Source organism: Mya arenaria, chromosome 9 (genome assembly GCF_026914265.1).
Source record: "Mya arenaria isolate MELC-2E11 chromosome 9, ASM2691426v1".
Lineage (NCBI taxonomy): Eukaryota > Metazoa > Mollusca > Bivalvia > Myida > Myidae > Mya > Mya arenaria.
Window position 1 is genome coordinate 26,253,969 of NC_069130.1, and position 22,433 is coordinate 26,276,401.

Here is a 22,433-nt window from a genome sequence, read left to right on the forward strand (position 1 = left end):
TACATACTGCTTTACTGTGTTATAGGGTGTTAAGCAAAGTAAATATATCGATGAATCGGAAAAGAATGTGTTGAAAGATAAACTAATTTAATTAATATTATTAAAGTGACACTCAAAATCAATACATACACATGTATAAAAACATAAATTTAGAGTGATAAACCTTTAACTACTTACTAATTAATGCATTTATGGAAATTATTTATTACTGATAACAAGTTTGTTACCGTGTATCTAATAGCTGTAAAAGTAAAAATATTAAATGATTGGTGAATGCTAAAAGATTTTCTGCGATCTACTATTGTCTCATAAGGTAGAAATATCGTGTTTGTTGCAACTTTCTTTCAAATTAAACACAGTATCCTTCAAAAAAAACATTGTTTTCGATATTTATTAATCCTTTTGGTTAAATAAAACAATTGTATTAAATATGGTGAAACATATGTGGGAGTAAGAGTGCATCTTTAAGTTAGTTTTTTATCATAATACGATACGTTAATTTGTGTAAGTTTTCGTTATGTCGAATATAATATTAATATATTTGACGTGTTTGTGTTGATGCCGTCCTGTCGTATAATATAATTCATTTGTATGACGTTTTTATGTTGATTTCTGTTGTGATGTATTCAACGCAAATTTTGCTACAAAGTTCCGAAAGAATGTCCGTATCGAATATGTGGTCATAACGTTTCGGTAACAGTACACGCTACGTTCTTGTACACGTCAAGTCGTCAGTTGTTAGTTTGTAAAACTGCGATTGCAAACATGATCAAGATAAAGAAAAATGCACAATTTACCAAGCATATTTGAATATTGAACTTACAACGAAGACCAGCGGCAGCATATGGATTCTGCTCAAAAATAAGAAAACATATAAAATCACCAAACAAAACGTACAAGCAAACAAAAAATCTGTATTTCAACACTGACCATATAAAATTCGAAAAGCCCACGTTGGCAAGGTGAATTTTAAGAAAACGCCGAGCGTCTTTGACAAAATCTCTTTGAGACGGTGTGATCTAAATGCAACATTTTTTCACATGTACAGCCCATGGAATCTGAGTTGATGATGACTTTGATGAAGACAAATTTAATTCATTGACGTTTTAAACAAAAACTAAACTTTCTATGGAAGTTTGATATTGTTTTAGAGACCGACAGACATTTATTAACTTTTAACTAGAACATTAATTCATTACATAAGTTCAAAAGAACTGATGATTTAATACTAGACTTTTAAGTATGGAAATATTTCAACCCGTTTCTGTTTTTTCTCGCTGTTCTAAAATCGTTTTTCAATTCAATTCGACAAATAACGATAATATATCAATCCCTCAACACTCAGAAGTGCAATACAGCCATGGAAATGGATATGTATTAACTATTCAATATATAATTTCTTTATTTACAATGTTTGTGGTGTGTGTAACGGTTATTCATTTCTCATGAGAAACAACTCCAAGTGTTTTATTATAGAATATAGCTTTATCCTAAACGCTCGCATAGGCCAATACCATAAATCAAAACAGTTAATGTGACTAGACACCAGATGATACCATTGCAAGAAAATTGATAAAATCGTACATAAAATTGATGTAGTTGTGTGCAATTGAACATTACAGACTGATGTATCACATCGCTTACGACGCATGAATTTTTTGATGATTTTACATATTTTTTCAATTCGTAATTTACTGGGTTTGTCTTCCAAGTACATGACGATCACATGCTAAATATACACACTATAAACTGGGAATCCATTATTCGCTATGTCTCAGCTGAGACAGCAACAAAATATTATTTTATTTAATCATGTAAAATGATGTATTATCGGTCTCATACTAGTTTGTATTGAAAACTCTGGGCTTATTTTGAGGAAATACTGCATTTCCCGATATGGGGATCATCTGGTGTCTAGTCCCTTTAATGCCTAGATGAAGGCAATTTATTTTGTGATTTGATGAAAGAGTGCACTGTGATACTGAATTCTATTAAAATAACAATACATTGATGTCTTTAAGGAATGTTTCTCGCATAAAGCAATATTAATAGCATTAAAATAATTGTTAAGATGACGTGCTTGTTTTACAGATGTAAGTGGATTATGTGGTATAGTATACGTTCTCTTATTTTGTGATTGTATCGGAAAGGTACGCTTCATGTCATCAGACTATTCATTCACATTTTCGAAATGCCTATTATTTGCATACGTTGCATATAGCAATATGAATACCAAAGAAAGAACTGTTTAAACGAGATGCTTGTTTCACTGACAGAAATGGTATAAACCTGCATTTATTCTGAATTGATCATGAATATTTATTCTAATCGGCAAAATTTAAAGCATTTGATGTTTGCCAGAACTTTAAAGTGACGCTCTTATTCAAAATCAATTCAATCACTTGTATGAAAAACATCAATTTTGACTGATAAACGTTTAACTACTTACTAAATAATGCATTTATGGAAGTATTGATTACTGATAACAAGATTATAACCGTGTATTTGAAAGCAGAAAGCGCAAAAATATTAAGTGATTGGTGAATGCTAAAAATTTAACTGTGGTCTACTAAATTGTCTCATAAGGTAGAAAAACCATGTTTTATGCGCATTTCTTTCTAATTAAACTTGGTTTCCGTCATAAGAACCATTGTTTTCGACATTATATTCATCCTTTTGGGAATATTAAAACAATAACATTAATTGTTGTAAATCTAATATGGGAGTAAGAGTGTATCTTTAATATATTTCCAGTATTCGCGAAATATTTGATAAATATGTTTACGACGTAGACTATTACATGGGGATGGGGTGAGGGAGCAACATTGTTATTACCATTATTCGTCTTGGCATAGCTTTTGATACGCCTTCTTTGGTGTTTTTGTATGTTACTTATTGAACTTAAGTAAAGAACGAGTTGTAGAAGTTGTAAAGAACGAACTTTAACTGCACTCAATGTTTTATTAATTCAAGTGATTTTGAGAGCCTTAGGTATATTAATTCCGATTACTATAGTTCATGATTATGTTGATATACCATTATTTAACTTCTTTCACAATAAAATGAATTCAATTTAATCAAAACGAAACGCACGCATGTAAGCACTTCAAAATATATTTGGAATACTATTTTAATAAAAGTGGTGCTTGAGTTTGTGTGGTGAATTAAATTGCTAAGCTTGTTTGATTAACAATTACGGTAATTAGTTGTTCATTGTAAATTAATCTTTAGAAGATGATACTTAGTTGGTACCGAAGGTGACTACGATATCCATACAATGAGGACATTCTAACCACTAGCAGTTAGCCAATGTTTAACATATTTTTGATTTAGAAAAGACATATGCTTTCCATATAATTATGTTTAATGTTTATGCATTTTCTTTTAACTCCTACTATATGCCGTTTCTGTGTGCAAGCACGAACGTGTTAAACCAATCAATACATGTTTATGCTATTATATCGATTTCTTAGAATGAATCAACGACATGTTTACGAGGTTATTTTTAAACCAAGTTAAAGTACAATAAAAATGAAAACACATTAAATATACTTCTTTTTTATTAATACAAATGTTTAATCAATGAATATAACGCTAATATAATTCCAGAGAGACATCGCACGCTAATGAAATGCTTTAATTACAACGAAATTATAGCAGTGATAAATAAGTGTGTCCAGTTGTAGAAATTGTAAGAATTGCCAAAATATTAGTGATGGGATCGGGTACCCTAGAACCCGAGCATTATTTCGCTTCCCGAGTATTCGAAAACAAAATATTTAAAATTCACCAAATACGCGATTTACAGACGACCAACAGACGATGTAACGTTTTAAAATGTACAGTGCCTCTAATCTTCTTGTGCCTCTTGTGATGTTTAGAAAAGGTGGTCGGTTAGCTAGAAATGATATATGGACGTACAACGATCAAGCTGTTGAAACTGTCAATTCCTTCAACTATCTCGGTGTAGTAATTTCCTATGGTTGATCTTTCATGCAGGCGGCTAATACACTGGTTGACAAGGCATTGCGGTCTATGAACTCGCTGAAGGCTTTAATCAAACGTAACCAGGGTCCTATTGGTATAATTTTCAACTTGTTTGATGCATTTTTTTTTGTATATTCTTAACTATAATTCAGAAGTATGGGGCTATATTCAGCCAGAGGTGATAGATAGAGTACAAGGAAATTTTGCAAGTGGGTTATTAATGTCAAGCGCTCCACAAATTCATTGTCACTTTATGGAAAGCTAGGCAGATATCCGCTAATTAGAGACATATTCGCGTTATTAAGTATTTCCTTAAATTATACAAAGAGAAAAAAGATAATTGTATCCTCAGGGCAATACAGGGATCTTGATGATAATCCACAGACTATAAACTGGGTCTCTAATGTCAGAAGTATACTTCAGTCAGCGGGTTATGCGGATGTGTGGTTATTCCCTGAGTCGATTAATATAAATTCATTTGTCCGCATGTTTAGAAATAGATTAAGAGATGTATACATAACTAGTTGGTGAGCTACCATGGAGACACATTCATCATTCTATTTATATAAGGAAGTTAAAAATACGTTCCAATTGTCTAACTACATGGTATTACTGGATAATATAAAATATAGAAATGTTTTAGCTAAACTCATATTGTCCTCGCATAATTTGTATATTGAACTAGGTAGACATAACAACATCCCTAGACAAGATCGAAAATGCACACTGTGCCATTTAAACGATATAGAAGACGAGTTTCATTTTGTTCTTGTCTGCCCAATGTATGGTAATATCCGACAGACTTATATTCCTAGATACTATGTTAGAAATCCCAGTATGATTAAATGTATATCATTACTAAATTCTGATAAAAAAACACTATGTTGATAAAATTAGCTATTTTCTGTATTAAGGGTTTTAAGATAAGAGACGTAAATATATGATATATTATATAAGACATTCTCACATTATATTGCTGTTAGTTTTGTGTATATCATATGTATTGTTGTTATAGTTACAAAATTATCCATATGCATTACTTATTTATCACATGCATTACTTATTTATCACATGCATGCTATTTTTTCATTCTGTGTTTATAACGATATGTATATGCTTAAGTTAAATAAACATTCTGTTCTGCTATGTTCTGTTCTAATCTCTGCTATGTATACAATTGACCCTAACAACTTAATTGACAGTTGTTGTGAGAGTATACAAACTGTCAACAAAGGTCCCTAAATTGCAATTAGCACTGATGCCAATGAGTAAAGTTCTGACAGTGATACAACTCCTACACAATTATATTGTTTACCAATAAGAGAGTTTTTTAAACAAACAAAGCACGTTGAAGACCGAATTAGGGACACCGGTACGATCATTGACTGAGTAACTGGAGTATTTTTTAAATGACCATCACAATTGAGTATTTTCGATCACTAAATTTGTCAGACATTTAAATAAATGGAGACGTGTATTACAATGTACATAGTTCGTGTTTCCAATGTATCATAAATTAACATGTTTCATTCACTTTCTCAAGGTCAAGGCTATTTCAGGGTAAAAGTATGAAAAGGCCACAAAAATGATTTTCTGTATAATTTTCTTGTATTATGCTAATACAAAGTTGATTGTACCCAACTTGGCATAATATCAATGTAAATTGAGAATTCCTTTATATCAGTAAACTACCCTGTTATGGTTACGGTAAAGACCTGTCTCAGGAAATATCCAGTATGTCCGCCAAATCCAATATGGCCACCACATGGCATTGAGTACTTGTCGTAATGAGGCACATGGGTTTGGTTGGCTAAGAATGGGCTTTATGATTGCCAAAATGTGTAGTATTTGGTACTAATAAAGCACAATGCGAGAAGCACATGGATTTATTTGGCTGTGAATAGGCCTAATCATGGGTTACCAACATGTGGTGTATTTGGCACTGATAATATATTATGACATCTACACATGAGCTTATTTGGTTTTAAATGGGCATTATGGTTGCCAAAAAGTGGTCAATTTAGCATTGAGTAGGCTTAATTAGAGCTACACATGCGTTTGTTTGGCTCTGAATGTGCTCTTTAGTAGTCATAATGAAGATCATAGAGAACTGGACTGGCTTAAGTTAAAACCCTCTGGAGTTTGTTTATCTATGCATATGTTTGACTGTTGCCACAAACGGAATCGTAAGACCCTGGAAGGGTTCGTGTAGAAGACTTTCTGTGGTTAAGAATGCCGATTGTTATGCTGCTTTGGTGTTTGCTTGACTCATAATGGTCTCAACTGTGGCCGCATTTGTGATTTTTTTAGCTTAGTTGAATATAGAAGAACCCTACAGTGGTATGTTTAACGGTAGATAAAATTTATTGCAGCAAATTAGATTTACATGGCAATGAATTGACTTGATTTTTTACACTAAATGGTCTCAAGTGTTACAAAACTATTGTCAATTTGGCATTTAATAGAGCTTCATAGAGCCCCATTATTGTTTGTTTGGCACAAAAGGTTTATTGGACACAACAGTGGACTTTAGAACAGTCTGTCTGTGGTGACTGTATGGAAGATATTGGCCATAATGAGGTTGAACAAGCTCCTGCTTGACTTTTAATAGCCCGTCTTGAGCTTGTTTGATAGTGAGTCGCCTTGTCAGTATTAAACCATAATTAGGATGCAGAGGGCTGCAAGAGACCATTTTTGTCTACAAGAGACAATTTGAAATCGCGTCCTAATTGAGTTTGGAGAATTCAGTGCGCTAAAGTAGGGGCATTGAATGGTTGTCTTGACTTTTAATATAGGAAAAGAGATGAAACTGTTTTGTGATTCTGTTAATGTTATAATTTGTTGTTTTTTTAAAAAAACGATACAAGTAACAGCTATGTCGATATCTCGTTCATCATATTTCAATATTCTAATTCAAATGATTTTGACCTTCATTTAAACTGCGTAGAACACGTATTGTATGTCAGTATGAGGTACATTATAAAAATGTTATATCATCTTTTCATTACGATATGTTGCGTTTTTGCCATCTGCGCAAATTTGCACCTATGGTATTTTTGACGCGTTTATATGGTAATTGAGAACTTCACTTTTAAAAAAAAAATGCCATAAGTGTGTGTTGTAAAGAACATTATACATAATGATGAAGCTAATATTATTTTCGTAACATATCAGTGACTATATTTAATACAACTCTTATTCACAAAGCGATATTATGTTGCAGCAATTTAATAGAAAAAATGTAATCCCGTTAGATAACATTTAAACTGCACGTATTAGCTTCGTGTTTACTACCAAGGTATCAGATAAAATAAGAGTGTGGTAGCTTTTATAATTGAACGTTTTTGAAATTTTAGCAATTCATGTTGACAGCAAAGATAGTACAAATAGATAAATAAACTTAAAAAGAAGAAAATGTTATTAAAAAAATAGTAGTATTTTTCATACTCTGGTCTTGAAATTATCATTCCATGTACCTGGAAGTGGTCAATTTGATAAGTTAATTTTACGAGCAATTATAGGGAAGTATTATCCATGTGAATATTTATCCTTACCTAGGTAAAGACATTTGCCATATTAGAACATAACAGTTTAATCGTGACCTTTTTTGACGCGTGAACACAAACGGAATATTCACATATGGTGTTCGCTAGGTGAAATATATTGCGATCTTAAACTGAAAGCAACATTTTTTATAATATGCCTAAAATACATAAAATATCACGTATATTTGTAGTTATTCAGAAAAGTACGCAAAATTGCATGCGAACGTATCGTCATTCGGGAATAACGCCGTTGAAATATAGTTTGTGAACATATTGTCATACAGCAAGTTTATAATTATGTTGATGTACCCTTATTTAACACAATGGATTGAATCTCAGTTTAGGAATACTATTATAAGTATAATGGTGCTTGAGTTTGTGCGGTGAATTACTTGGTTTAGTTTGTTTTGTTACAAATTACGGTAATATATTTAACAAAGTGTGTAGAGTTTGAAGGACTATACGTTTTTTTGTCTGCCTTTTCTTTATTCTTCTATACGCCGTGTCTGAGTGCAAACACAACTTGTTAAGCCAATCATTTTATGCGATTATCACGATCTGTAAGAATGAATCAACGCCGTGTTTCGATGTTATTTTTAAAGACAAATATAGCAAAGAATCGTTTTCGATTTCAACCCCTAAAAAAGACCGAAATCTAAAAAGAAAACCGTTAAAATTCAAATGTTTTATATCCTTTATGGGTATATTCAACCTAGTCTTCATGTTGGTTATTCACATTTTATAAAAGAGTATCTTCAAAGTATTCCATCCATTACTAGCGGCGATGGCATATTCATATACCGAAAATCGTATTCCTACTAGAGTTATGTAATACTTAACATATATATATATATATATATATATATATATATATATATATATATATATATATATATATCTACTTAGGGCATTAAGGAGACCGTATGTATTTTACGGCATTAAGGAGACAATTTGTATATTTTTTGTTTTATACTTTATTTTGCTTTTTTGTTGATAATTTAGTATTGAAATGATCATTTATTATGTGTACAAGATTTAGGCTTCTTAAATTAATCAACAAAAAATATACGTAATTTGCGGTCTCCTTAATAATTTGTAAGTATGTTGCAGGTTTTAAGGGGACAGGTATATATGTCGAAGGGTTTATGGAGACCAGTGTATATATTATATTATTTTTGAGGCATTAAGGGGACCATCCATATTTTATGGCATTAGGGGGACAAATTATATATATCTTACTTTTGACAGTGAAGGCTCCCGTAACCTTAAGAGACAACTTTGTAATAGTATTTTTATATAATTGTGTGTAATAAATCCACAAACAATGACCGGTCGAAACGGGAGGACTGCAAATTTCATAGGATAATCATCGGAAATCTTTTACAGACCATCTCATTCATTAAATGAAATTCAGCTTCAGTCACTTGGTATGTGTACCGTTTGATAAACGCCAGGGGCGGATCCAAGAATTGTCGTTAGAAGGGGGCGTTACTAAGGGGCGTTTGCAGGAGGATTGAGGGTTACTCAATCAAGAAATTTTTAACAATTCGTAGTCGGAAATGATGCATTATGTGCGTATTTATTTTCTTCTCATATATTGACACAAAAAGTAAACTTGGACGATTTTAAATACAATTGCGCCCCCTTCTCAATCCGCTAGTGAATGGTGACTTAATATTTGATATACTATGGTTAAATAGAACTTTCAGTTGAATTATATAGAAACTGTAAATGCTAAATACAAGTTCTGTGCTTGTAAAAACAATAAAAGTTTCGTCTGCACAGGAATGTGTCTGTTAACGCTTGAACAGTTAGCTCATGATAAAAGAACATTGTTCATTGGGTTCATTGTGACCCATGGAAGTTTTATTTATTAAATTCCAACTTCCCCTTAAATTTTACTTGCCTAAAACTTTAACCGAAGTCAATCAGGGGCCATAACTTGTATTATGGAGTTATGTAACCTCATTGGCTGATGGTCCTGAACAATTGTGTGAAGTGTTAAGTCAATTGAATGAAGGGTATAGAACGCCTTAACCAATAGGCTACGGAGACGGTTTTAATGCATGTACTCAATTGCAGATTCAGGGGGGGGGGGGGGGATCGGTCCCAGCGCGCGCGCCGTCCCCCACCCCTTTGAATCGTCCGTTTATAATACGTTCTCCGTCAATATCGGGAAAAATACAATATTAAGATATTAATGCACTATTTCGGACTATAAATTAGGGGAGTCTAACCCCCACCCCGGTCCAACATTTTAAGCCATTCAATTTCTGTTCTGAGGGAGGGGCGGATGTGGAAAGATTAAGCCCATGTGTTTCACGTACCCCTTCTTAAGTCAATTCCTGGATCTGCCACTGATATCTGTAATCAGATTTGTTGTTTCATAATGTTATAGTTCCTTTAAACAGTTTAAACCTTTTATGGCATCAAAATAAACAGACGCATGTTCAGTAAAAACATACTCTGTATACAACGTTCTCGTTCTCCAGAGCGATGATGCTATGCATTATATTTATCACCATCTGACTGCCAAAACTTTTCCGTTTAAAGAGACTCTCTCATGTTTTGGCACCAAACATATTTTTCCTCGTAATGCATCTGAAAACACTTACATGTATATTTATTTTACTCCTTGGTACTGAAATTGCAGAAATAATAGTAACCAGGTTGATTTTCTTTTATACTTCAATTGCATTTTACAGTAAAGTATTAAAAATTAATCTTGTTCAAGTTGGGAGCAAGCACATGGGGGTGCAGATAACACATAGAATAAAAAACGGATCGCTTATCCTCTCGCCCACAGGGACTCATACTAAGGTGTTGAATATTTTAACCTTAATGGAAGTTATTGATTTATCACGAGATTATGTCAATCAACTGATTGTGCAACAGCCTTTTGTTGAATCGGGTTAGTAACGCATTTCAAAATTTTGGACTTCAAAGACTATATTTTAGCACATATCAACATTTATTGAAGGGCTTCAGCCATCAATAGCTTGGCTTTAACACTTCGTTTGATTCGCCATACTTTATTTCGTAATAACAATCTATAAAATCCAAGTAAAAGATGCATTTTCAAAACATTCGCTTATATTCACTCAAAAACTCATGTTCGAAAGATTTAAAAAAAGTATGTCATAATCATATCCTCTTTAGCGGCTGAGTTTCTTAATATTTAAATCTTTTATAAATTTGCCAAATAAAATTCAACATGGGTAAACAATTATAACAAATAACGTATTTTATGTATTGCAACATATTTATAAAAAGATAAAGTCAATTGAATCAAATGAACATTTTCAATGTACTTTCTTTCTCGCGGAAAGTGGACATTTCATCTTACTCCAACAAGTGTGGGGTATGGTTGATTCTCTTCGTGACTGAAATCAACTTTTTAAACACTTGGTGCATTTCAAACCTAGTCCATATAAACAGCCCCTTCAGATTCTTTGACGATTGCATTTCCATGGGAGATCACTGCGTATGATAAACATACAAGTGTTGTTTAGCCACACTGTGGTTTCAATTATGTCAGGGGCGTAGCTACCCCTCTATTCATGTGAATTCATAAATGTGCTGGGGGGTTCAGGGGCGTGCCCCCTCAGAAAATTTTGAAAACCATGGTGCAATCTAGTGCATTCTGGGCGTTCCGATGTGCATTATTTAGTACTGGAAAATAACCTATTTTAGATTCATGTAGTTAAGTTCGCATACTGCAACTTTGGTTGATTTTTTTGTCAGAATCATGTGGATTCAGCCGCGTATTCACGTATAGGCGGCTACACGCCTGTATGATGTGCATATGAATGTAGAATTTGGTTTAAATGATGCATCCTTAATGTAACACCTTGCTGCTACACCAATAGAAACTTCATGGGATGTTAATAGTAAAAGAACTAGCACTGACGTTCCCATTTTTGTCTGAGTCATTTAAATAATAGATAACAAATTACAAGATAAACAAATTTGTTTTGACTTCTTTAATGAATTATATAAAAACATTGTACAAAGATATCATGACACTTTTAAACAATAAGTATGGTTGTCAATTAAACAGTATGCTAGCTTTAAAGATTTAGGCAAACCATTGGAATTTTACAGCGGTCTTAAAAGGTGTATTTAAAGCTGCAATCTCACCGATTGATCGTTTTGACTACCGGTACTCTTTTATTGTTTGTCTATGAATGGAGTATTTTTTGCAGAAATGTCTAGACCCAATTTTAAGTGATATAAGACTGCTGAAAAAAGATCAGATTGCAGTTCATCATATTTATGTTAAAAAAATGATGTTTTATGACTAAAAGCATTACGAACAATGACTAAAAGCATTACGAACAATTTAATGTAAATGAACTTTTCGGCAGTTTTACCAAACATTTTTGATTGGTTCTATTGTGAATTATCTAATATGACTGAATTAAAGGAATGCTAACCAAATCAGCCGATTTTGAGACAATTTTGTGTCTAAACTGACAATCTGTAAGAGTGCAGCTTTAAGTGTTGATCTAAAGCTTCATATACACATTGTTATATTGTCAATAACTGTTTAAAAGGTCTCATGTACTAAATAAGATAATAATTTTCATAATATCTAAAATTGATTAAAATAAATAAAGTACCATTATACCTATTTCTTAATAGTGCCGTTTCTCATCTGACATACCATTCAAAGCCATCATTTCAACTATGAATTTATTTTTAACTTTCAACTTTTCTATAGCATATGCAACAAAATATACCAAAAATACAAGCCATGAACAATATAATTGTTCAACATGCATTATCTTTGACCTTTTGATATGACCATTTTCCAGTTTTGTCTATTTGTAAGTTGTGCCCTGAAGAATAAAGTATGACTGTATGAATAAAAAACAAGCAATAAAAACACTAAAAATATACCCCAGTCCCTGTAATTTCTAATACAGAAGTAAAATCAAGCAATTAAACATTAAGAGCTGCACTCTCACAGATATACCGTTTCCACAACTTTTTTTGTCTTGGAATGATTAAGTTTTTGTGTAATTATCTGCAAACCAATGATAAAAGATTGCTGACAAAAGATCATATCGCAGATTTCATATTTCCGTTCGAAAATTAATGTTACTAACGGTTTAAGAAAAGTGCATAAAAAAACATCAATGTTTTAACTTAAATAGAAAAATCTGGGATTTAATTTTTCGCAAAAATTGGATGGTTCCAATCCAAGACATAAAATGAAAAAGGTTGTCAAAACATCTAAAGTGTGAGAGTGCAGCTTTAACGTTTGAAAGTAACTCTGTTTGCCTCGTGCCCCTGAACAGGGTTTAATTATATTATATGCCCAGTGGGCTTGTCCCTGTATATTTGATTGTATGATTGCAGTAATGGATACTGGTCTAATTATCTTCTGACAATTTTTCACCAATTTTAAAGAATGAGAAAACACATATTAAGCTCATATAACGCTGTACAATTTAATCTCAGTCATTAGGTTGAGAAAAATTCCCTAAAAATATTAATTGTGGAGACATATCTTATTTAAATACATACAGGAAATGGCGACATCATTTACCCTTTAGTATGAAAAAGGCAGTTTCCTGATATTTGAATAGCGGTTTTTTATTTAAGCATCTCAATTCATAGTATGTATCAAGTTTCAAAGGAAACCAAATCATTGTAACGATTGTTTTCAAAATAGATTCACACTCTTGATAAACTTCTTTTCCTAGTTTCAACTTTTGAGACTTTTTGATGAGCCTGCACCTTCCCCCTCTTATGCAGTGGCTTCAAGCAATAAAGCTACCAGCTCAAGTTGCACAGCTGGTGAACAAGACTGCTGATAGTCGGAAAACTGCACACTTTATGCCATGATAAACCACGTCCATCGACTTCCAGAATGAAGAAATGACGCAGCACAGAATTGATTTCAATTGGACCTCTCTGTACTTTCATCACCTTGTTGTAGTCAAAGACTATGTCTTAGTGTGCAGTGCGGGATCTTGAGACGCTTTCTGCTCGTCTGATGAAGTAAGTTTGGCAGAGTGTGACACTCCTATCTACTCATATGGCTAGACACCTGTGATCTATGTCTTCTTGTGTGTGCCCAACCATCACCTGAAGAGAATTTAGAGGAAGTTAGTGCTTGCTAACAAGTCAATGTGACAAAACAAGGTCTTTCATTTATGCCACCAAGAACTAGTATTCCAAGTTTCATAACTCGTATGTTAACTCAAAGCAATTGAGCAGAAACTGTTTGGTAATTCATTTTAAGTCACTGCTTCCACTTATACTGCAAGTAATATTGAACGTGAACCGACTGACCCAAATGCAATTCTAAATAATTTTTATGTGCAGAAACCTTAATCCTATTGACACAAAAGTAATCCAATTGTATGTCTTCACTAAACATTCTACAACAATATTTGTCAATTTAACTCAAAGATTGATTATTGTTTTTTAGTCAGACAAACACAGAGATGGTCCTATATCGCTCACTTGATTTGAGAAAGGATTCTAACTTAGTTATTGTTTAGACACTTACTGAACACTTTTGGTCTGACTTTATAATGCAGCTGGTGAAAATATTAAAAGTCCCTTAATAATGGGCTTACAAAAACATGAAAAAAATGTATTTGTTTAAAAATTACAAAGGGCCATAACTCTTACAATATTTAAGTTTGTATTGAGCAGAATAAAAGGCTTTGCCTAAAATACAACCTTAAAACTATATTTACAAGTAAAACAAAAAAATCTACAAATATGTTTTTAGTATCTGGTTTTTGAGAGTGAATGATCAGAAGAAAACATCACACATTCACAATCATATTAAATAATTTAGTTTTTTTTAAATTATATTATATTTCAAAAACACTGCAAAAGACAAGACACTTACGTTTCAATTTCTTGATTTAATACAGTGATGATTATCAATTCTTATGAAGGGAGATGGGTCTTACACTCTAACCAGTGCAACTTGCATGTTCTTTGTTGCTCAGTTATTACCTTTCTTAAAATTCTCCTCTTGATCTGAGCCACACCAAAATGATGGGAGATGCTTTTGTTTTTCCATCAGAATGTATAGCACCTTTGTGTTTCTGTTTGTCTCCTGAAATAGTAAAAGTTTATTAATAATAATAACAATAATAATAATCAGTGACTTTTATTGAAATTATTTTCACCGATTGTGCCTTGCACATTTGGGAACAAAGTTGACTTCTGAGGAGAAGATTTTTCCATATAGACATATAGCAAAAAATAGCTCCGCACCCTGGAGCAATGTTTTTTATGAATCAATATCCAGTGAAGAAAATTCATACAGGGTATTGCAACATATTTTGCTTCAAATGAAGACTTTTAACAAAAATAACTTAACTAGCTCTTCATCATATTAAATAAATATTAACACAGTCTATGCCGCACACGGACCCCCGCATTTGATCTTTTACCAAAGTTTGATTGAGAGTTTAGTTTCACATCGAAAAGTCTTTACAGGTCTATTAAAGCTGCACTCTCACAGATTGAACATTTTGAAAAAGGTTATATTTTTTATCTTGGAATGAACCAATGTATGCGAAAATGATGACAAAAAAATGTCTTTAAATTCCAGTCAAACATGTCCGAACCAAATTCAAACTATGGATAATCACTGTCACGATGAAATTCAGCACTTCTTGCCCAGTATATATACCCTTACTTTAAGCAGAAGGCAAATTAAAACAAACACATTTGTCCGAAATTTAATCAAACTTTAAATTTTAGTAGGATTGTCATTTGTTCACGTAATTTTCAAGAATCAGGAAGTGGGGAACATTATAAAGCCATTTAACGATACAAACAAGACGATTTTCTATTGAATGTACAATAGTAGTACCGGGGTAATATGCAAATAGTTATTATCTCAAGAAAAGGACATCAAGACCAGTTCATTTACCAGTAGCATCTGACAGTCAATAATGGTTCTGAGTTTAAAGAGCATAATTTCCATTTTATTGTTAGTTTAATCATTATATATTTAACACCAGTTGTGAGAAGGAGTTATCATTATATAAGATTATATGATCTGGCAGTGGTTGAAAATGTAAAGTGAGACCAGTTTTTTACCTGTTATTGAACAAACTGTTATGTTGGCAGGACTGTCCTCCTCAGCAATGCAAAGAACAGCAATGACTGGCTGGCACTCTGTAAAATGGCGATTAAAACATTTTGTCCAATTAAAACTGTCCCTTTCTAAACAATCCATCAGCAATATATATAAATGAGCTGCGCCATGTGGAAATGTATCTTGGGAAGTTTCCATTCCATGTAATGATGTCATAAAGATGAGCAGAAGACATTACTTACTATGCAGTAAAAGTTCTTACTTTAACAGTAAAGATATCTTTTTCTGAGAAAATTTATCAAAGTGAGCTCTTTTATGTCATGTTTCTAAGTCTTGTACACATCTATGTTACATATATAAATAATAAACAGGAATAAAATGAGGAGTTGTGTACACACTTATTCCTCCTTATGTACTGTGTAACTCAAGAAAAACAATCCATAATTCTAGTAAATCTCTAGAATTCCCTTACTTTTCTCGCTGTACAAAAATGAATGAGGAGTTGCAAACAAGCAGGGCCATAAAACTTTTGCTATTTAAACTGTACCGCAACAGCAATTTAAAGACAGTGATACTCATTGATGGAATAGGCACTTAGACAGCTACATTTTCTGAGAAATGGAGATCAGACTAAATTCTCCAGAGATAATTTATAGATTTATTTGAAATAAAAAACATGTTACAGTGTTTGTGGTAAACTTGTTACTTATCCCTGATTTAACACAATCATTACATTCAAAATGGTGATCAAATTAAAACAAATATACCATATTAAACACTGTTTACTATCACATCTGTACCCCCCCCCCCTTCTTACATACTTAAGCGGCTGTTACCAAAGTAAAGAATGAAAGGTCCACAAGGCCAATTATAAACCATGAACCATGAGAATCCTGTTTACTAATTTGATTTTAAATCACCCAAAAGGCTTTCTACACATAATGGTTCCTTAATTTAAATCTAGTCTCCAAAGGTGTCACAGTTGTGATTTCATTGAAAGACTTGAGATACGTTATTTAAAAAAATGACGAAAGGAAAGCTTAAACGCAGAAGTCTGGCCGGGTATATGAGCCTGGAAATAAATACGCAAAAGCTCACCATGCTGCTAAGGAGTCTTATATAATTCCCGGCCCCAGTTCAGCTGGAGATGTTGATTCCACACGGCTGGAAAACCGGCCCGGTGCACCCAAGCTTCACCATCGGCAGTATCTGCAAGAGGAGGGTGTAAATCTGGGAAAACGCATTTATAATCAATTTGCGAAAGTTCTTATCCGTCATAAGTAGTGAACATGTATGTGGCTTATAGAACATCTGAAATTAAGTTTAATTAAGGAGACAAAGTTCGGTCTGGGATCTAAACCTGGATTTTGATGCTGAAATTGTAAGGGCCGAAATCAGAACATCCACTCCCACTCCAACCACATTCCCGTAAGGGACACTCAAATGATCACTTGAGTGGAATATGGGGAGTGACACTCAAGTGATCTGTTTGTATTCACACGCCTCGCTAACACTCCACTTCATCAAGTGAGCAATACAGTATATAATTATACACGTATGTTTACATGATCATATCGGATTATCTGTTTGACTATGGTGATGTTTACATTAAACATTGTAAACATATGTTTATTTGAGATTTGAGTACCTTATTGTTAGTTATGGCAACAAACAAATGATAATAAGTGTTATTCTGAAACTGAAATTTACATTTAAAAACAATTGGTTAATAAAAATAAACGTTTTGGGTTGTAAATAACTGTTGCAAAATACGTTTAAATGCATGTTTTTTGTTGTCATTGTTGTTGCTGTTTTAAATATGTAGCCGTTTTCCATTGTATCACGTAATTTAAATATGTATTCATATATAATCTTGCTTTTGTATTCTACATAAAGCGGTCTTGGGCGTTTGAAAATAATATATGGAAGTTGAAAAAATGGAAGTTGAAAAAATAGCAGATGGATAGAATTAGCGAATGAATCTACTTCTTATGGGGAAATAACACCTCGGAGTGAAAAACAACTCAAGAAATGTAGGGGAAAATGGATGAAAATGACGATAATAATAATAATGATAATAATAATAATAATAATAATAATAATAATAATAATAATAATAATAATAATAATGATGTTGATGATGATATGGTGGTGTTGGTGTTGGTGGTGCTGCTGTTGGTGGTGGTGCTGCTGATGATGATGATGAAAATAATAATAATAATAATAATAATAATAATAATAATAATAATAATAATAATAGTAATAATAATCCAGCTGAATGTAGGCTGAAAAATACATATCAATTCCCTTAATACGCTATGAAATGGCCTAGCGGCGTCAAGTTAGCAGCCTGGCGGCCTAGCCGCCTCATGTGACTAGCAGCCTAAAATTGTTTGATATTCCAAAGCATTTTATATGCGTTCTTTTCTAAAACAATGATAAATTAAATGTCCTTTTCATAAATCAACATCCTTTAGCGAATATCAGCATTTCCCCCTTTTCCTGGGCTTCTGGATTGAGTTTTGGGGATTTTTAGGCCGCCAGGCCACCAGGCCGCCAAGTTCACGCCGCAAGACCGCTAAAGCGTGATGTATTTTGCATAGGAAAACAATTATTTTAGCATTGATTTAGAAGAAAACTCATATAAAAATGCTCTGAAGTAGAAAACAATTTAAGGCCGCTAATGTACGACTAAAAACATTGATTTATCATATTTCCCATTTAAACCATTGAACCTTGAAATAGATAACAAATTTAGGCCGCTAGTCCGCCAATCTCACGCCACTAGGCCGCTAACTTCATGTACCTTTAGCTGCCTGTCTTTGCAGCCATTGATGAATTGCAAACATCAACATTGCTGGGGGTTCAAGATCATTGCGAAACAAAACAAATATATGATAGGCGCATCCTTTTGAATTTGTTTTGTTTATAGATGGCCACGTTATTGAATGAACATGTACTTCAATGGATTATCCCGGTCTCTTAAATATTGTCTGGGAACGAGCATGTCCCTTATTTGTTCCAAATATTTGATATATTTCATCTTTTCTACTTGCCATGTACTTTTTTCACATACGCGCTCATTCAATTCCTATTCACAACCAATCCTCGAGGGCGGTTCAAGTGGCCTAGCCGAGCACTCACAAATGTCCCACTCACGCAAAACACTTGAGTCTCACTCACACCTGTGAATACAGATATACCTTTCACTCGAAAATATCTCGACCGTTATGTGATTACAGAGAATTAACTCATTGAGTGTGAGTGAGAGTGATTGTTCTGAATTCGGCCCTATGTTTTGTTCAAATGAAGTATAAACTTACAGTGAGTACAGAGATATCTTGAAGTCCAGATTTATCGCTTACCTGATGTTCGTAGGGCTACAATTGAGAGCTTTTCTGTAAATTGCAGGAACTGTCCCCATGAGCCTATTGTCTGTTAGGGGAATGGTGGCTTAGGTGATTGGTGGTACCACTCTGCATTTCTTATCCACACAAAACACAGTGTATCTGAAAATGACAGAGAATGGCCATGCACTTGTGAAAGCTATGCTAGAAATACGCCGTTATGAGTGTATCAGATGACATTTCCACACAGAAATTGTGAGGCCTCCAATAAAGCAGAACTGACATCATTGACGAAAACATATATATATCTGTCATGGAGCTATGCTGGTTCTGTGGCGTCAAAACCACTGCAACTGGGCAATTCACTAGAAACATCTTTTCAGAAAAAAAGAAACAACCAATACTGGGTAGCCTTTGTCACCCAGTGAACACCCAGAGCATCTAGTTACTTTGAGCATCTATTCACTTAGAAGTAGCCACATTAAGATCTCAAATTAACAAAAAAGTGTATCCGTAAGCTTTCAAATACTGAACGAAGTGCAAATTTGAGTGCGGCTGCGAGCAAATATTGTCAAGGGCAGAAATCTCGCAGAAGTTTGAAAAAGATTATGCAAAGCTCTAGCTTGATGATTTTGGCCCAATTTCAAATTGTTACTCAGTAACACGGCGGCGTAAATTTAATCTAACATCAATATAGTTACACAGAAAAATAAGAAATAGCTTTAAACTCTCTAACATTCATGGCAGAGTGTCTGATGACGGTCCAGTATGCCAACCAGGATGGAGAATATGTGAAACATGCACATACACACCTTTACAGCCTCACATTTGGTTATGGTTTCACAGTTATTCATTTACACAAACTCACAATCAATCAATCAATCAATGCACACCCACCTGGAAAGGTACGACATCCTTTGGAAGAGATGAATCTTGCAGTCTGGTAGACGGTTGCTGACTTAACTTTATTGTCCCAAGCAGCAACTGCAATTAGATAAACATGTTGATGTTCGCACTAAAACAAAGCTTAGTATTGAGTAAAATTAAACATGCAGCCTGTTGGCTGGGGTAACATATCTAAATCCCCAAATGGATGATTTGATCCCAGCCAACAGATCAGCGAAACACGAATTGTATTGCGTGTCCAGGGGGGGGGGGGGGTCCCAAGGATATCTTGACGCAACTTACCATAGCCGCCTTGCGTTTTTGTTCACAAAGCCGGCACACACAGTTCATTCTCAGTTTGCATGTTGTGTACTGAAAAGTTCCAGCTTTCCATGACACTCGCAATAAACCTATCCATGAATTAAAACAAATAAACAAATAACTACCAGGTTATTATGGAAATATAAATGTCATTTTTTACTTGATTGATAAATACAACTTATATTGCAATCAAACTTAATTTAATGCTTGTTTAGTATGTTTGATAGTTTAATTAAAGCACCGCTCTAATTTGATTCAATCATAGAAGTCTTTAGATAAAACAACCCTTCAAAATGATCACTAAAAAACCGTTTCTAGTTCTTTATTTTCTGCAACAAACAAATAAATGTTTTAATCAATTTTCTTTTCACAAGTTTGATTATCGTTTGATTATCGCGCGACAGTCAATCCACAGCGCAATCATCATTATCGATTATCGTGTTAACATAACATCACAGGTGTAATATTTAATGACGTACCGGCTGTCAAAACAAAGTCACACGTGATTCGCGAATTCCTAATACACAGAATTATTTTGACACGTAATTTTACTCAAAAATACATTGCGATCAGTCTTAAATTATTGTTTATAAGTAAGCAAAATGTAAGAAAATAATTAACATATTTTGGTAGTATAACAAATCATTTCTAATTTAGCATGATATATATATATATATCTAATAACTATTGAGTAACATAAATTATTGGCTTGTTACTAGTGAGAATTTGAGTAATGTCTTCCAATTGGTGTCTTGGTTGCTGTGCCATATACATCCAGGTTCAAACAATACACTTAACGAGGTGCTAAATGTACTATTTATCACCTTGTTAAATGGTGGTTACCATATGAGCAATTGATTTCTTGACGGTTACGAATTGACTGACAAAATGGTTACGAAATAACCAAGATTCAGCAGTTACGAAATGGTAAGGTTACGAAATGACCAGATCCCCGTCAAATGCCCCTGGGGACATCCTAGGTTAGGCCCATTCCCTGTTTTCAGCGCAAAAACAATAACACTGCATTCACTCAGCACTGCCGGTCCACCTGGAACGTAAAAACATGGCCCATTTCCCCTGCTATCCCTGGTATAAACAAGACCTGCCTGGGGGCAATTGACTGGTGCATAACTGTGGCAGAATAAGGGAAATATTTTATTGTTGCATTTATTATCAAATATGAGAATTTAAGACACATGCAAAGAGCCACAATACGAATTGGTGATAGTGTTCGTTCTGTTCTGCTATTTAAAGCTGGTGAGAATGACATGACATTGACAAACAAAATGTAAGGCATAATTTGAATGTATCATTTCGTCTTTTATTTATTTAAATCTGAGATGTTAAGGGAGCAAATCCCTTTTTAGATTGGAACATACCAAATAATAATAAGCGACGATGTAGTGGTAAACCAAGTTTGTTAATCAATCGAGTTTCTCCAAAAAGGCAAAATACAAGCAAAACTTACACCGGATGTTGATACTAGTGATTTAGTTTCGGATGAACAAAATCCGGATAAATCATTTGCTTTTCATCCAAAGGGTGGACGATTTATACTACTGTACAAAAGTCATAAAAATAAACGAAAAAAACGTTGAATATGTATTTTAAACACTTACCAAGTTACCATTCTCTTTCCGTAAGAGATGAACGCCATACTGCATAATTGCACGGAGATGGTACCACGGAGATACCCGAAAATTTCCGTTATATTCCGGAAAGTTAAATTTCTGTATACTTGAAAATTTGGATGCTGATGGTACACGAAATATCGAATTTCCTTATTTCTGTTTTTTATGGAATGAAACTTCGGGATAATATACAATAGGCTTTAAATAAAGTAAAACAAATAAAAAATGCTTAGTATATAGCTATTTTTGACCAAAATTATGATTTTTTCCCTGGTCGCCTTAATAGCTATTTTTATGGATACACAAATATACACACACAAAAGTTTAAGAATATTTTTTTTAATATTAAAAGATAATAAGATTTAAAACAATGAAATGATCTCGTAAATAAACATTCAAGCTTATCAACTTACTGTCAATGGACATTTTTATTGACATTTGATACATCAAATCTGGACTGAAAATATTAAGGAGACCAATTTTTGTCGCCTTAATCCAGCGGTCCCCATAATGCCTAGATTAATATATATATGGTCACCTTAATATCTGTAGTAGATATATATATATATATCTAATAGTAAAATATTCCACGCATTTCTAGTAAGTGCGTATCTTATACAATTATACATAATTAATT

General features: G+C 33.4%; 1 protein-coding gene and 1 long non-coding RNA gene across 5 annotated transcripts in view; both read right to left on the reverse strand.

The window, feature by feature from the left end:
• LOC128245534 (neuroglobin-like) overlaps positions 1-22,433 on the reverse strand; it is a 39,401-nt gene that overhangs the window by 14,032 nt on the left and 2,936 nt on the right. The window lies entirely within an intron of this gene.
• LOC128245535 (uncharacterized) lies at positions 11,408-22,315 on the reverse strand. 2 transcript variants are annotated; one of them, XR_008263173.1, is made up of 7 exons: positions 21,785-22,315; positions 19,857-19,943; positions 18,978-19,121; positions 16,711-16,821; positions 15,615-15,692; positions 14,517-14,619; positions 11,408-13,628 (listed from the first exon to the last, which is right to left on the reverse strand). It is a non-coding gene; the product is annotated as an uncharacterized LOC128245535 (long non-coding RNA). The 2 variants fall into 2 exon arrangements; XR_008263174.1 differs by lacking the exon at positions 21,785-22,315 and adding an exon at positions 21,545-21,603.